General features: G+C 46.3%; 1 protein-coding gene across 2 annotated transcripts in view; it reads left to right on the top strand.

The window, feature by feature from the left end:
- Nucleotides 1-17,362, top strand: part of TRERF1 (transcriptional regulating factor 1) — a 200,554-nt gene that overhangs the window by 122,497 nt on the left and 60,695 nt on the right. For both annotated transcript variants that reach the window (XM_034991501.1, XM_034991500.1), the window contains exon 4: nucleotides 12,391-12,505. The gene's annotated coding sequence lies outside the window, so the exon portion shown is untranslated. The remainder of the gene's footprint in view (nucleotides 1-12,390; nucleotides 12,506-17,362) is intronic.

Here is a 17,362-nt window from a genome sequence, read left to right as displayed (position 1 = left end):
ATACTGTCTTTGGCTTGCCTAGTGATTTTTTTCAATTTCAGCCAATATTTTAAAATAGAATTTTCGTAAAAGAGACTTGGGGATATTGTTTTAAAAGTTGGAAGCTCTGGCACATATGGGCTGACTTCCCAAATGGTAACCCTCTTGAGGATGCCTCCTTTAGAATGGGCATGCCTACCCCAGTTTGCCACAGTCCCTGCACTCATTCAGTGTATGCATGTGCTTAATACCTAACCTTCTCTGATCATTAACTTACTTGCCTTACCGTAAAGGCGTTATGTGTGTGACCCTGATGCCTGATCTATTATCCTCTTTGGAGCCAAGTAATAATATATTCAGATCGTTTCTTTTTTTTTTTTAACAGTTTTTTATTTTTCCATGAGTATCTTACTGCCTTTTTTTTTTTTTTAACCATTTGTTGTCATCATATTGTCATTTTTCTTCCTACCAAGCCCTCCAGCCAGTTGGGTATTTTATATATCCTCCCTTCTTCCCGGAGCCTCTCTTCTCCTCAAGTTTGATCTGGTTGCTCTCTAGGCCTGCTACACAATTGTCATCTGGGCTTTTCCTTTACTATTTTACTAGGTTAGTTCTACTGCTTTCTGGATCTCATCTTTTCTTTGGGTCCATTCACTTTCTTCAGAGAAAAAAATGCCATGTTTCGCTGGGGAGAGTGAATACCTGGCTGCCCCATGAGCCACCCGTGGAGGATTCAACTCCTCTGACTTCAGATTTCATATAATTCCCCCTGTTCAGCCTAACATCTGATTCCTGCCCTCCATTGCCCTGAGTCATGAGCCTCTTGGCCATTCTGCCAGGCTGATGGACTCCCGTGATATTCACATCTATTCTGGGCTCAGGCTTCCTTTGCCTCCACCATCAGTTTGTAACCTTCCATAGTCTGTTTATTTTCCACAGAGTTGTTCCAGTCTCTTTCCTAGTAGCTCTTACCTATTCCCTTTGTTATTTGAAATGATGTCCTTTTTTCTTCTTTTTTTTTCTTAGAGAAATAGTGTGGGTAGGCAGAGGGAGAGGGAGAAAGAGAATCTTAAGCAGGCTCCATGCCTAGCATGGAGCCTGACATGGGGCTCAATCTCACGACCCTGAGATCATGACCTGAGCCAAAATCAAGAGTTGGATGCTTAACCAATTGAGCCACTCAGGCTCCCTGAAATGTCTTAAAAAAATTTTTTTTTCTTTCACTTTCATCTTTGTAATGATGTATCCATATGAAAAGGATATAAGTGAATGCAGTTAATGTGTTATCCATGTTCCACCTAATAAATATGGAATCTCAACCCTTCTTGAATCTGTTTAAAATTTTTGCCTATATCACTTCAAGAGCTAGCAGGCTAAACCCTCCCCCATCTAAGTAGGGGCTTTTAATCCTAAATTTACCTTCTTTGGGATTTAGGAGAGATTCCCTGTTTATAATATTGCATACCTATCCAGTCCATACTTTTGAAAAAAATGATTAAATTTAGATCTCATATTAACATTGTTAAGGCAATATTAGCTGCCATAATCATCTTCCAGTTTGGGAGAGTTTAACATGATCAGTTATTTCTTGCCCTTATAACAGTCAAATGCAAGTGTTCTGGTGTGCCTGGCATTCCTCCACAAGATTATTCAGGGACCCGGGTAGCTCTGTCTTGTGATTCTGCTATATTTTAGAGGGTGCATTCTCAGTGGGGGCAATATTACACTCAAGGGGGCAAAAATTAGTTCCCAGGGGCAAAAAAATTTTACATTCCTTACATAAATATGACAGATATATCCATGGTACCTAACCAGATATTCAGTATATCTGCGGTATAATTTCCTGGAGGAAGGCAATTGGGAAAAAAGTGTCCCAAAAGGCTCCTTTCTGGGGAATAATGATGAAGAAAGGAAGGAAACACTACTACAGGCCCAGGAGGCCCCTGGGTTCAGGTGGAAGGGAAAAAATAAGGTAGTAGAAGCTCACCCACCGCTTTGCCCGCATGGCCCCAAGATGGCGTACGTCCCCGGGCCCTCGTTTCATTGATGAGAACTAATCACAGGGTCCCGTCCAGCGGCAGGATGAGCAGGCAGATGGAGTTCCTGACTGGGCAGCTGCTTCTGAGGGACGCCTCTCACTAAATAATGGGGAGCATGGATTTTGGAGGATGTTTGGCCTCCAAACACAGGGGTCAGCAAACGGTCTTAAAGAGCCAAGTTCTAAATATTTTAGGCTCGTGGGCCATATGGTCTCTGTCACAACAAGTCTGCTGATTGTGGCTGAGGCAGCTGTAGACAATATGTAAATGATGGGTGTGGCTGTGTTCCATGGAAGCTCTCTTTGTATCAATAGGGGGCTGGCTGGCCTGCAGCCTGTGGTTGGCCCGCCCTGATGCCTGATGACCAATCCAAGGCTTTTCGGTTGGCCACATGTCCTCTGCTTCTCAGACCTGGAGCTTCCTCTCAAGGGAGTGAGGGCAAGGCCCTGGTTTTCCTGGGAGAAGAATGGAATGGGAGACGGCCCTCCACCAAGGGAGGTGTAGAAGTTCCCAGTGTGGAGAAAGGGGATCTGTTTTGCACGTGATAGTGTGATCCTAAGCCATCCCCTCATCTAACCTTCCCAGCCAGCTGACGTGGTAGGAGGCAGAGTCCCTGGCACAGAGTAGTACACGCTCAGAGATGGGTGATGATTGCTGTATTCAGTGCTCTGGGGGGGTCACTTAACAGGACCTGCATTATTAGGTAAAATAAGTCCGGGGAGGATACAGGTTCCTGTTTCTCATAACATTAGGGAATGGACCATAATGTTCGGTGAATTATTAGCCGATAGTTAAAGCTAATATTTACAAAGAGCTTTTAATAACATGACAAAATGCTTATGTTAGAAACAGGATACAAAATTATATATACAATATGATCTCAACCATAGTTCCTTAGAAGTTTAGCAAAAAAATAAAATAGAAATGAATATTCTCACAAAGCGATGGGATTATGAGGCATTTTCCTTTTGATTTTATAGGTGTCTGCTAAAATACTTCTGGTCACAATGGCAGATATACCACCCCTGCACCTTGCAGAGGCTCCTGGGGCTTCGAGGCAATTCTGTGTCGGGGCAGACGGCCAGGAGAAGGCACAGCCCGCGCCCCCCGGATACTGTCTGGGATTCCCGGGAAGGCTCAGATTTGGGGGTGATAGTTGAAGGGGGGGTGGGAGAGTCAAAAGGTGAAAAGGAGACCCTCTCTCCAGCTTATGTAATCGCTCTAAGGAGAGAGGAGGGGAGAGGGAGAGAGATGGGGCTCAGCAAATGAGTTCCTGGCTGCTTGTCATGTGAAGAAAACTGATGTGAACGACACTTTCCTCCTCTGCTTCCTGCCCTGCTTTTTTGTTCTTTGTTTCATGAATAATGTGAATACAGGTTCCTCATACTTGGGAGTTATTTTTACAAGGTCCCTTCTCTGCTTCAAGATGACTCAGAGCTGGGGCCTTCTCTTGAAGACGTTCCTTGGGAAGCGCTAGAGAAGATGTCAAGCGCTGGGCTATCTGGGGGTCAGGAGTGGGTGTCCTACCTGCCCCTGACCTGTCCTGGTCTTCTTTTTCTCCTGGAGCCATGTCCCCTGCAGAAAGGAAGCAGGGACTGGAAGGAAGGCCTGGCTGAAGGCAAACACTTTTCCTGTGTCCCTGTCGACCCAGCCAGCCCTGCCTTTTCCCCCAGGAGAAACGATCAGGCCTGCTCGCCGGTCTGGAGGGTCCCCAGGGCAGACGCTGCAAGCCTCCAGTACACACGAGAGGTGTGCAGGCCCCAGAAGGCTGCTGGCTGTAGTCTAACGGCATGAAAACCATCTGCACAGGGTCACACGCACTGAGGGAAAAAGAGGATTAGAGGAGCCTGTTGGCCTGTCTCCCACCACCCCCACTGCTCCTGTGTTCCTAGAGAGTAGATGCTGCATCTTACTGTTTTTTCCAGAAACCAAGTCCAGCATTAAGACCTAGTGCATGTGTGTTGGATAGATAAATTGATGATAGAGAAGCCCCTTCCCATGGGTAGAGCTGAATTACCCAGACACCCCCGTGGACCATTGTGGGTTCTGCATCTGCTCCAGAAGAGACATGGGCCCAGACTTTGGCACGTGGGCTGGAATTTGTTACTCTAGGTTGGACGTCATTTGGCTTGACCCCTCCTGACCATGCTGAGAGGCAGGGTCTCGTTTCCATTTTGCAGAGGGTCGGGGAGATTGGGCGGCATGCCCAGTGTTGTGCGGTTAGGAAGAGACACGGCTGGATTATTCTGCGCTACATCTGCTGACTCCATGGCTATTTCCCTGACCCTGTGTTGCCCTGAAACCCCAGAAACCCAGAAGTAGAGGCTTCCCCGCTTCTGGAACAGACTCCATGCCCTCCTTCGTTCTCAGCTGCAATGCCATCCTTCCAGGAGAACCAGTCCTTCCCCTTCTGCTCTGCCTGTAGCGGGAGAGTGGATCTCAGCCACTCACTGCCCAACAACCCTTGGAAGAATATGGTAGGAAGGCCCCTCTCAGACTCCTCTTCTCTGATGGCTTTGGAGAAAGGGGGACAATTGGGGAATAGTCCCTTTTTCCTCCTGCAAATCTTCCCAACCCCCAACTCCCTTTCCCGCTGTTTCTTCTCAGATCACATGGTCCCCAGCTTAAAACCCAAGTTGACCATTTGGAACTCAGAGTGCATTTCCCCATACAGGTAGCTTGAACAGGATGCTTGGTCTGCCCTTGATCTCTCTGAGATAGAATATGAATAGCATTGGCCAAGTAGAGAGCTGGTATTAGCATTAATGATTTTGTCGATTGATTAATAATGTATCGCCATGTCTTGCCTGGAAGACCATAGCAGCCTCGTAACTGGTCTGTCCTCCTCTCTTGTCATCCCATAGTTTGTTCTGTAAAACATTAACCAAGCCCCATCTCTCTTCTGCTCAGAGCCATCCAGTGGCTTCCCAGCCCTGCCACCTGGCCCCTGCCTGCCTCACTGACCTCTCCACTAGCCCTCTCGCCTCTCCCCCAAGCTTGTATCACCAAAGGACCCAGCATCCACTCTTCCCCCCTGCCTGGGACTCTCTTGCCTCCTCGAATTACCTTGTTCAATCTCAGTTCATTCAGGTCTCTGTCCAGATGTCACTTTTTCAGCTGACCTTCCCTGTTCGTTCTTCAGAGGGGTGACCTCAGGCATCCATCCCCTTCACTGCTCTGTCTCCTTGCCCTGGCCTATTTTCCTTCCTGACATTATCATTCCCACCTGTCTACTGCTGCTGTATTTGTTTCTTTGTGTACTGTTGGTCTTCTCTAGTAGAAAGTCAGCTCTACAAAGCAGGGACCTGGCTTCTTTTATTTACTGCTCTGTTTCCAACACTAGAAGAGTACCCGACACGTAGTAGGTGCTCAGTAAATACTTCTGAATAAGTAGATGCATGAACAGAGGAATATCTACATCCGACTAACAGGCAGACTGTAGTTAATTAATCACACATTCCAAACCACAGCGCCAAAGATGGAGGTCTACTTTTCCTAGTCCTTAGGATTCCAAGTGCAGGGACTTCATTTTAAAAATGAGTTAGCAGATTATTCTGGAAACCAGGACTTCTTATTCTGCATTCTTGACAAATAGAGACACCTGTTTGCCTAGACAGTTCTTCTCAGGGTTCTAAATTTGAGGAAGGAGGGGGTTAGGGGCACTTTGGTCTTGTGAGCCTCCTGCCAGTAGTTTTACTGAGAACAGCTGTGTTTTCTTGATTAATCTAGAGCAGAGTTTCTCACCTCAGCACTATTGACATTTGGGACCAGGTCATTCTTTGTTGTGGCGACTGCCTTGTGCTCTGTGGGAATTTTTAGCAGCAACCCTGGCCTCTGCCCATTAGATGCTAGTAGAAGCCCCCGCTGTGACGACCAAAAGCTGTCTATGGACATTGCCAGGTGTTCCTTGAGGGGCAAAAACCACCCGAGGTTGAGAACTACCGCTCCACCATATGCTGGAAGCTCCCCACAACAAAGAATTATCCTGCCCCAAAGGTCACTAGCGCCCAGGTAGCAATACTCTGCTCTGGAAGAATGCTTGTCACACCGAACGCTTAGCAGTGATGGAAATGTTCTGTTCTGTGCCATCCAATATGGTAGCCGCTAGCCTAGCCGCATGTGGCTACTGAGTACTTAAAATGTGGTGAGTAAAACTGGAAGAACTGAGTTTTTAAGTTCATTTCATCTTACTTTGATTGAAATAGCCGCTTGTGGCTAGCAGTTACTATGTTGGACCGCGCAGCTGGAGAGACCAGGCTGCTCACACTCTAGTAGGCACACAGATCGCCTGGGGACAGAGAAGCTGATGCAGCAAGCCTGTCCCAGTACAGACTGCTTTGAACTCTCCTGTTTTAATAAAACTGAGTGTGAAATTTTGCATCCTATTGCATTGTATAGTTGGGCCTGGTTTTTTTTGTTTTTTGTTTTTTTTTTAAAGATTTTATTTATTTGACAGAGAGAAACACAGCGAAAGAGGGAACAGGGGGAGTGGGAGAGGGAGAAGCAGGCTTCCCGCTGAGCAGAGAGCCTGATGCGGGGCTCGATCCCAGGATGCTGGGATCATGACCTGAGCTGAAGGCAGATGCTTAACAACTGAGCCCCTGTTTTAATTAAAAAAAAAAAATAGCAGATTTCATCCCCGATATTTAAGTGTATTTCAGGAACATATCAGGTCAATGCCGTGGCTCTGAGGATAAAGGTGATAAAACAGGGTGAAAGGACAGAGGTGTGTTGGGGAGGGGACTGTATGGGGAGAACTTAGTGAAAGGAATAGTATTCCTCTATAACAATGAGGATTTTGTTTCCCTGTTCCGGAATTTTCTCAAATTTAATCTCTGGAGTGAAAAACAACATTTAAATGCTACATTGTATACACAAGCAAAGGGAGCAAGGTCCTACTGTAACTCCCCGGGCCACTGCAAGATTGCACTAGGACATCAACCCAGCACCCACGACCTCCTTAAGTCAGCGGTTCTCAGCCTTGGCCACATATTACAACCACTTGGGCAAGCTTTAAACACTATTGTTTAATAGGTTTGTGGTAGAACCCAGGCATCCGTGGTTTTCTAAACTCCCCAGATGATTTTGATGTGCAATCAGGATTGAGAACTGCTATGCTAGCCCATGGGACACTATGGTAAAAAAAAAAAAAAAACAAACAACAACAGACATTGCCCATGCCATAGTAGGGCTTACAGTCCGACTGGGGAGACCAGTTTGCTAATCACATAATTAACTGATTGCAACTGTGGTAAGGACTGCTGCACACTTATATTTCTGGGGAGTCCGAGAAGTCTCACTGAAGCTATAACCTGAAAGCTTGACTAGATGCTAATGAGGGAGGAGCTAAGAGAAGAGCATCCTAGTCAGAGGGACCAGTATGTGCAAAGACCCGGGGGTAGGAAAGAGCTTGGGGTATGTGAAGCCCTAAAGACAAGCTGGCTGGGGCCATGAGCAAGGGGGTAGGAGGCCTGAGGAGGTTGCAGAGTGGCTAGTGGCCTGCTATTCATCAGTCTACAGTGTGTCCGTCTGATGATACGTTCTCAGTATTTGAGCTCTTCTGCTATTGATGTGAATGGCCCAGCTTCTGTGTTCTGGAATAACCAGGTGCATGAAAGCTGGATTAAATGGTCCACCTCTGTCTCATAGTGGTCTGGGCAGGACCCACTCCTGCCATGCAGGACAGCTGTTTTTTTCCTCAAGCTCCGTGGGAGTGGGGCATCAAAGGAAGAGAAGAGATGTTTAGAGAGAGAATGAGACTTTTCCCCCACATCTAAAAAGCTTCCGGGCCTCCCCTGACTGTTGGGGGGAATGTGTCTCACTTGAAAATTAGATCTTCTTCCGTGCCACAGTTCTCTCTGCATGGTGTTCGTTAGACGGAATGGTTGGCCCCCAAGCACCTGGAGTCCGAGATTTCTCGTTGTATCGATCACTCTTCAGACTGTTTCTTAGCTGTTCTTAAATTAAAGCTACAGATTGAATCCTCCTCCTCCTCCTTCTCCTCGTTTTTCTTCTTCTCCCCCTCCTCCTTTCCCTTCTTTTTAAAATTGGTGCCAATTCCTAATTTATTGTGGGTGGCACAGAGGGAATTCTTCACACTTCATTTCGTCCTGCTTCCCATTCCAGAGGCTCCCTCTTGTATATCCTGTGTCCCCAGCTAAACCTTCCCCCAACCCATCAGGGCAGGATGTGAGCTCTTCTTTACTATCTTTCTTTCTTTCTTTTTTTTAGATTTTATTTATTTATTTGAGGAGAGAGAGCACAAGAGGAGGGGTGGTGGGCAGAGGCAAAGGGAGAAACAGACTCCCTGCTGAGCAGGGAGCCCGACGTGGGGCTCGATCCCAGGACTCTGAGATCATGACCTGAGCCGAAGGCAGACGCTTAACCCACTGAGCCACCCAGGCGCCCCTGAGCTCTTCTTTTCATTACAGCTGCTTTGTGGCTGAGGAGAACCTTCCCTCTTTGGTTTGAGCCTCTCGGTACCCATTTAAAGTGTTTGTTTCTGTATATTAATTTTTTCCCCTTTCCCCAGCTCTTTAAATCTTTGTTGCCCCCCCAACTCTGACAATAGTGTGGTATATAAGGCGGCATTTGTCACCACGAGTGTGCAGAAGGGAAACTGGGGCCCAAGCAGCAGTGTGGGGCAGTGGGAAGAGTTTGGCCTTGCCTGGTGGCTTGCTGGCCGCAGATCCTTGGAAAGGCACACAACTTTCCAGGGCTGTGTCCTCCTGGGTCGTCTGGGAAAGAGATAATAAGATTTCTGTCCCCGTAAGGTGGTGTGGTGATGGAGTAAAGAGGAAGGGCTTCCAGGCTTCAGGGTCTGGCTCCACCGCTCAGTTCTGTGGTCTTGGGCAAGTCAGCAGGTCTGTTTCCTACTTGTTAAATTGTGATACCCACAGTGACTCTGCAGGATTGTTGTAAATATTAGAGGCAATCGCTGGGAAGTCCCAGCACCATGCCTAGTCTGTGGTAGGATGTGGTAGCTGGCCCGTCTCCTTTACCCTCTGGGACTCAGCTGTTTGTCCAAAGGATCCCCCGTTGTTCATGGTGGGAGCCCAGGGCTCCTGAGTGGGGCTTCCCGTAAATCTCCAGAAGGACATCTGGATACCTCCAATGCAGTTGAGCCTGGGGCAGATGAGGTGTGGTTCAGTGAGGGTTAGCTGTGGAGTGCGACTTCCAGCTGGGGACTCTCAGCAAGGTGGCTGGGGACCATTGAGGGTACACACCAAGAAACGATGAGTCATCAGGATACCTGGCCACTGATGGGTAACCCCTGAGCCATTGCAAATCTACCCTACAGCCCCAGTAGTGGCTGGGAGATCATTCTGTGGGCTCCTTTTGATTTTCACGTTGAGGGAGGGGTGTGGCTGTCCCTGTCCCCTGCTCGCTGGGGTGCAGTGACAGTAATGATGCCCCTTATTCAGGGTCTTTTGGGAACCAGGCAGTGTGCCACTTGCTGATCTCTTTGAGACCCCTGCAAGGAGGCGCTGCTAACCCTGTTTTAACAGAAGACCAAGGGCTGAATGGCCAGTGAGGGATGGAGTCAGATTTGAACCCAAGTCTGCTGGGCCCCAAAGCTCATGTTCCATGCATGAAATTGTATGAATTTTCTTAAAATACCGCCCCCCCATGATGCTTCTCCAGCAATAATCTTAATAATGGAATGCTTGTCCACATTCCAAAACCCACACACTGTCTGTCTTATCAGCGCTGATCAACTGATTTTTACTACTGGCCAAACTGAATTTAACCAACTCAGCACTACTGAAAAGAAAATAGGTAAGAGTGCCAAAAACTTGGTCTAAAATTGGAGGGAGAGCAAGGTGTCCCCTATTTTGGATGCCTTGTGCCAGCTTAGGATGAGAGAGAATTGCACCTTATGTGTGTACATATGCATCTTATATTCCTGGCTTGCCGTAGGTAACTTCTTGGGTACTTCTAAAAAACCTACAAATCTTTCATGCTTGCCTTGAACACCACAGTGACTGAAGCATGGTGTGAGGCCAAGAACCAGTTTGGTCCTTATTACAAGCTTCCTTTCATAGCTAGAACATGCTGTGCTCCTTCTCATCACAGGACCTTTGCACAGGCCGTTCATTGTGCTGGAAACACCTTTTCTCTCCTGTTTCTCTCCTGCCCTCCCTGTTTTGCTTCACTAATGTATTCTTAGGGCTCTGATTAAGGACCAGTTCCTTTGGAAAGCACCACTGACCCTTTTCCATGCTAGGTCTACCCCCGTCACATGTTCTTATAGCAGTAGCCATACTTCTTTAGAGCACATCACTATTACAGTTACTTCTAGTTTGTTAATGTTTGTTCTCCCACTAGACTATAAGCTCCATGAAGGCAGGGACCACTTTGGTCTCACCTGTCCTCTGCCTAGTGCCTTGCACTTGCGTGGTGCATACCATCACTCAGTCACCATTGGATGGATGAATGGATGTTTGGAGAGATGGATTGAGCCAATTAAACCTCACTTCCTCTCCCTTAACTCCAGCCAGTATGGTCTTTTTTTTAACAGGGTAGGGAGGTTTTAATTACCTGCTTCCATGTCTGTCTTGGGCCTCCTTGAGGGAGAACCCATCTTGAGAACCCTGGAGGCCAGCGCAGCACCTGACATACAATAGATGACCAATAACATTTGGCTCTCTGGTTGCCTAAGTATAGCTCTTGCCCGTGAGACAGCCAGCTCCAGGGACTCAGGCTGTGGCCAGGGAGCTTGCTGAGAGTCAGGACAGCGCGTTAGTCATGGCAACTGAGGGAAGCACGTCCCTGCTTCCCACCCCACACCACGGCTTAGTTTCTTGCTAATGTCTTCTGTGCCGGTTGCCAGTTACTATATTGACTTATTTGTAAACAGTTATTCCCATAACCTTCTCTTCCCCAACATACAGAGATAATGATACACAATCTTTGTAACAACACAGACATCAGCTTCAAAAGCATTCTGTTGCTATAGGGCTGTTTATGATGTGCTTCTCGCTAGAATTTCATGAGCAACAAACTTCCAAATTGCAGATGATTTAGCATTTGAAGCAGGGAGTGAGACTATATGAGTGATCGCGTTAAAAAAAAAAGACTTTGAAAGGGGAAGTTTTTCTTCTGTGGAGTTATCTTCTAAAGTTTAAAATAAGAACTACTTAAAAGCTGAGAGTTTAGAGGAATGAACACTTTCTCTTAAACATTCAAATGGGTGAAAATGACTTGTAATCTCTCCCTCAAGTATTAAGGCAATAGGCATTTAAAGGCTTTTTTGGGAGCTGGCTGTCACAGGCAAAGGATTTCTCAATTTAAAAAAAAAATCATTTTTATGGCATTAAATAGTAGGAATGAACACCAGCAGCCCTCTTGACATCTCGGAACTGATTTATTTTCTGAAATGTCCCAGTCCGTTTTAATAGATAACACTTTGTTCTTCCTGTTCAGGGCAGTAGCTTTGGCTGGGGTTGCCCTAGTTAGGGCTGGGACGTTTTGACTAGGTTCCATGAGCCCCATGCTCCGTAACCTGAACCCAGCGAGTTCCACTGGCTCTGTCCCGACACTTTCCCTGAAGTTCCTGCAGTGGCCCTCCTTCCCGGAGAGAGACTCTCTGATCTGTAGTCCAGAGGGTGAATTTGGTATCAGCTGCATTGCTAGCCACCCTCTCAAGAGATCAGCCAGACATCTTGGGAAAGCCTAACTCTGTATAAACCTCTACTGAGGCTATTCAGCTGTGGTTTGTGGAATGGCGCGGGCTGCAAATTGCTTAGCCGTCCACGAGACGAGTACAGAAATGGTGAGGAAGCGCTTAGAAACTTCCATCCCAGTTGGACAGAGTAATCTGTTGAGTCGGATAACTGAAGAGGTGCTGCTTTGTATGAACATCTTTTTCATTTCATTTGTCCACCAGTTCATTTTCATTACCTTTTATAAAAAGAGTTCTCTGCAATGGATTGGAAATTAAAACACAAAGACAACTCATCCTTCCTGCCAAGTTCTTTGGGAAGGCCTGTGGGTAGCACTTGTGAGCTGCCTCTGCTCCCCTGTGGGACAGGTAGGCTGTTGAATGAATTTGGGGAAATCACAGCACTTACCAAATTATATTGTAATGAAACATGTGCACGTCTCTCTCTCTCTCTTTCTCTCTTTCTCTCGACCGATTCTTGAGAGCAGGGAGTGCATCTAATTCATCTTTTTAGCCTCATTCTTCAGATCCCCGCATGGCACATCGTAGGGTGGGGAAATGTTTGTCCCATCCATGCCTGCCTGTTCCCCGAGGACATGAGAGTGGGTGAGGCCAGCCTCAGGAACTCCCTGGGCTTCTGGATGGTATCCTCTGCAGGATGGTAATGGAGAGCTAGGAACAAACCCTTTCCTTCTCTTTCCTCTGCAGAACCGGGCCTCCCCTTCCCACCTGCCCAGAAGCATGAGAGCAGCATGACTGGCCAGCTGCAGGAGAAGCCCCCAGAGCCAGGCCCCCAACTCAACCATCTGCTGCGGAGGTCAAGGTAAGCTTGCTTGCCTTTCTCCTGGAAGGCTCAGGCATTTTTATTGTAACTAATACTCTGTGCTTCTGTGATCTCGTACCACGTGCTGGAAGAATGGGGTTTACTGGCACATGGGTGGGCTTAGAGAGTGCATGGCAGCCTAGCAGGGCAAAGCCTGCTCACTGCACTTAGTAGAGAGGCCAGTGATGGAGAAGAAAGGGTGCCAAATTGAAGATCAGGGGACTAAAGCTCTCATTATTCCTCCACCACCTCCTGAATCTGGGACCTTCCGCAAATCTTTTGGGGATTACATACCCAGGGAATTTGGGGTGAAGGAATCTCTGGAAAGAATGAGCATTAGAAGGTCAGTTAGTCTGTAAGCTGGGACAGGGTTGTAAGGGGTCTTAAAGGATCAGCCAGGCCATTCCTAACCAAAGTTGAACAGTGAATTATTGGAAATTTCTTCCTAATTTGGGTACAACTCTTGTTCCCTGTGATTCCTGTCTGCCTCTCCCTGCTATGCCCTTTGGAACCACAAAGACTGGGCTTTCCAGATCTCTTCCACATGAGCCTCCTTCAGATGGGAAGATGGTGTTCATGACTCTGCTTTTCTTGTTTGTATCCATTCTCCCTGGAGCCTGGCCCCACTCACCTTGGCCTCTTGTCCGTCTCCGTGTTGGAACGGGCTCCCGCACTCACTGAGCCTCTTCCCGCCTCCACAGAGAATTCTCTCTGCTGACCATTCTTGGGTCAGGACATGTTAAGAGCCTCCTTTATGACAGTCACTGCGCTAGACTCAAGGTGCATCAAGACAAAACAGGTTTGGATCCTCGGAGATAGTTTGAAAGAAGCATAACCTCTTCGGCGTGCTCCCTTTTCATATTTTATCTCTCTTCAACTTTTTTCTCAAACGTTCCATGAGCACTCGAAAAAAATGTGTATTCTCTAATTGTTGGATATAGTTTTCTATATAGTATGGTCAAAATAAATTTGTTCATTGTATGGTTCAAATCATCTATAGTTTGTCCTTTTCTGTTTTTGTCTGATTAATCTGTCAGTTATTGAGAGAAATGTGTTAAAAATCTCCCACTGGATTTGTCAGTTTCTCCTAGTAGTGCTGAAATGCTTGTTTTCTATATTTTAAGGCAATGCTATTTGGTGTCTAGATGCTTAGAATCAGTGTATATTATTGATGGGTTGAGATACATTTCTACCACCTTTATATACTTGCAGCTTTTTCTGCTCTTTCTTTTGGACTGAGCTGTTTGCCCCCCTCGTTCCGTTTTCCATCTTCTTCTTTGGAAGTTCTACGCTCTCTATCTGTTCTTGCAGTGGTTAGTCTAGCTGTTGTAGCTGGCATACTTACCAAAGTCTAAAACTAATCAGGGTCTTTACTTTCCTCCCCAACAATGCAAGAGCCATAGACTGGTTCAGTTCTCGCCACTGCCTCTCCCGATCTACGTACAATTAGCATCCCATGCTTTCATTCTATCCTATGTTTTTCCCTACCAGTCAGACATCACTGTTTTATACAGTCAGTGTTGGTACAGATGTACCCACATACTTATCATTATCTTTTCTTACCATTCTTTCATGAATCTCAGATCATTTTCCCTCTGCTTGAAATAAATCCTTTAGCATTATTAGCCTTTAGTGAGAGTCTGGTGGTGTTGAACTCTCAAGTGTTTTTCCTGGTCTGGTTTGGTTTGGTTTGGTTTTTGGCTTTTGTTGGCTTGAGAATGTCTTTATTTTGCTCTCCGTCTTGAAAGGTGGCTTTACTGAATTTATTCTCTTAGGTCACTGAAGCCATTATTTTATTGCTTCTGGCTTTGAAATTGCTGTTGAGAAGTCAGCTGTCAGTCCAATTGCTGTTCCTCTATAAGTGACCTGGCATTTCTCTCTGACCGTGTTAAAAACATTGTTTTGGGGGCACCTGGGTGGCTCAATTGGTTAAGTGTCTGCCTTCAGCTCGGGTCATGATCCCAGGGTCATGGGATCAAGCCCCGCATCGGGCTCCCTGCTGCTCAGCGGGGAGTCTGCTTCTCCCTCTCCCTCTGCTGCTCCCCCTGCTTGTGCTCTCTCTATTTCTCAAATAAATAAATAAATAAATAAATAAATAAATAAATAAATAAATAAAATCTTAAAAACAACAACACACTGTTTTCTTTGGTGTTCTGCAGCTTCCATTACCATGTAACTAGGTGTAAGTTTTTCTGTCTTCATTTTGCTTGGGTTTTATTGGGATTCCTAGAGCTAAAAATGGGTGTCTGTCAACAGTCCTGGAAATTTCCCATCCTTCATTTCTCTGAATATTGCTTCTTTTCCATTCTCTTTAGTATCTTCTTCTGGAACTCCTGTTAGACTTATGTTAGACCTTCTCACTTTCTGTTCTCTGTAGCTCTCAACCTCTCTTTCATATTTTTCATCTCTTTGTCTCTCTGGGCTGCCCTCTGAATAATTTCTTCAAATCTGCCTTCCATTCAGCTCATGTATTCTGGGTCTCAAATGCTCTTTTTTTTTTTTTTTAAAGATTTTATTTATTTATTCATGAGAGAGAGGCAGAGGGAGAAGCAGGCTCCCAAGGAGCAGGGAGCCCGATGTGGGACTCGATCCCAGGACCCTGGGATCATGACCTGAGCCGAAGGCAGACGCTTAACCATCTGAGCCACCCAGGCGCCCTCAAATGCTCTTTAATCCACCCACTGATTCCATCCATTTTCCTTTTGGTTGTTTTATTTATCATTTCTAGGATTTCTGGCTCATTATTTTTCTGCTTGGTGATTTTTTTCTAGTCTCTTATTTCTGCTCCTTTTTGCAAACTTCTTTTTTAATTTCTTTAATCTATGGAAGTAGCTATTTAGAAATTGTAAACTCTCATGTCTGGGAATTCCAGACTCTGAAATCCTTGGAGGCCTAGTTCTGCTGTCGGTTATATCTGCTGGCCAGTACTCATGGTGCCTTGTTTCCAGCAAGCTGCTTATTTTCCTTGAAACTTTGAGAATTATTATTATTTTTTTAAAGATTTTATTTATTTATTTGAGACAGAGAGAATGAGAGACAGAGCATGAGAGGGAGGAGGGTCAGAGGGAGAAGCAGACTCCCTGCCAAGCAGGGAGCCCGATGCGGGACTCGATCCCGGGACTCCAGGATCATGACCTGAGCCGAAGGCAGTCGCTTAACCGACTGAGCCACCCAGGCGCCCCTTTGAGAATTATTTGAGGTATTCATTGACATTGACTTTTCCAGAGAGAATTTGTATTAATTTCTGCTAATTGTTTGGGGTCAGTAGCAACCAAAAATCACTTTAAGTTAATTTTCTACCCGAGAGTTCTCTGGTTACATAAGAAACATGAATTCAAACTCCAAACCCGTGTGAGGTCTAGCTTGTGGTTACATATTTTCAGGAGAGGGGTGCCTGGGTGACTCAGGTAAGCGTCCGACTCTTGATTTTGACTCAGGTCATGATCTCAGGGTCCTGAGATAAAGCCCTATGTCGGGCTCCATGCTCAGCACAGAGTCTGCTGGAGATTATCTCCCTCTCCCTCTGCCCCTCCCTGCCTTCTCTTTCCCTCTCTAAAAAAGAAAAAAACCCACAAATTTTCAGGAGAGATTTGTCTCCCATTCCACCAGCCCAAGGTCAGGTTTCTTTGCAGTTTCCTTCTGTGTTGTTCATTTATTTCTCATTCACTGAGCGTGGAGCCCCAACTTTATGGAATGAGGGTTTTTTCCTCCTGTCTCTTGAACACTGTGCAGCTCTCATGGCAGACATAGAATCTCTAGGGTTTGACAGGAACCCTCAGGGCAGAAGTCAGCTTTGCTGCTAGCTCACCTCCCAGGATTCCTGCTTTGGGGCTGTGTTTGGTCTTTGAAGAATCCTTGCATTGGTCCGAGCTCAGTGATGTGTATCCAATTTTCATATTTTAAATTTTATCCAGCATGTTAGTTATTTCGATTGGGAAGGTCAAGTAGGGTATCTGGTCTGCCATACTGCCCGAAAGTATATCTTCTTTCTTCTCCGCCATAGCTCCATACGGCAGGAATTACTAGTCCTTATCACAGAAGAGTGAACCACAGCTTGGTGACAGCTTCTAACCGGCTGCAGTCACAGGGCTAGCAGGTGATGCACTGTGAAGAGTTCGTTCCTTCCTGTCCGCTTTTCCCACTTTCCCTCTCCCCAAGGTAACTCTTGACCATTTTTGGTGGATGAACTTTATGCTCACAAAGGATATGAGTCCCTACCAGAATGCTTTAAATAGCTGGGCAGCTTTGTAAAATTTGTTTATGAATCTATTGTTTATCTTCCTTGAGAGAGGAAATGGCTTCTGCATATTTTGTGGCCTATTTCTCCAGCAGTCACCAGCAACTTTCCTGCTTCGTTCCCACTCCTCAAAGGCCTGCTAGACCCAATGCCAGACCCCATGTGCACCTCCTTCAGATCCCAACTTCCTCTCCTCTGCATGCCACTCTCTCTTTCCCACTCTCCTCCCTTCCCTTGCCCCCGCCCCCATCCTTTCTGCTGTTGGTTTTTCTGTCTCCTGGTGTGTGCCGTTCATCGGAGGGGAGGCCACAGAGCACCGTCATTAGGCTTTTTGAGCTTTGGGGGCAGGGAGAAGGAACTGAGTTTGAAGCTTGCTCTGCTACTTACTAGCTCGGTGTCTCTGAGCTTCAGTTTCTTCATCTGTAACATGGAGACAATAGACAGAGCTACTTAAGGACTAAATAAGACAGTGCATGTATGGGGCACCCAGGTGGCTCAGTGGGTTGAGCATCTAGCTCTTGATTTCGGTTCAGGTCATCATCTCGGGGTGGGGAGATTAAGCCCCATGTCAGGCTCCACACTCACCCTGTTTCTCTCTCTCTTTCTCTCTCTCTCTCAAA

The sequence above is a fragment of the Mirounga leonina genome, unplaced genomic scaffold (genome assembly GCF_011800145.1).
Source record: "Mirounga leonina isolate KUSES-001 unplaced genomic scaffold, KU_Mleo_1.0 Mir_53, whole genome shotgun sequence".
NCBI lineage: Eukaryota > Metazoa > Chordata > Mammalia > Carnivora > Phocidae > Mirounga > Mirounga leonina.
This window is presented reverse-complemented; position numbering and strand designations above follow the sequence as displayed.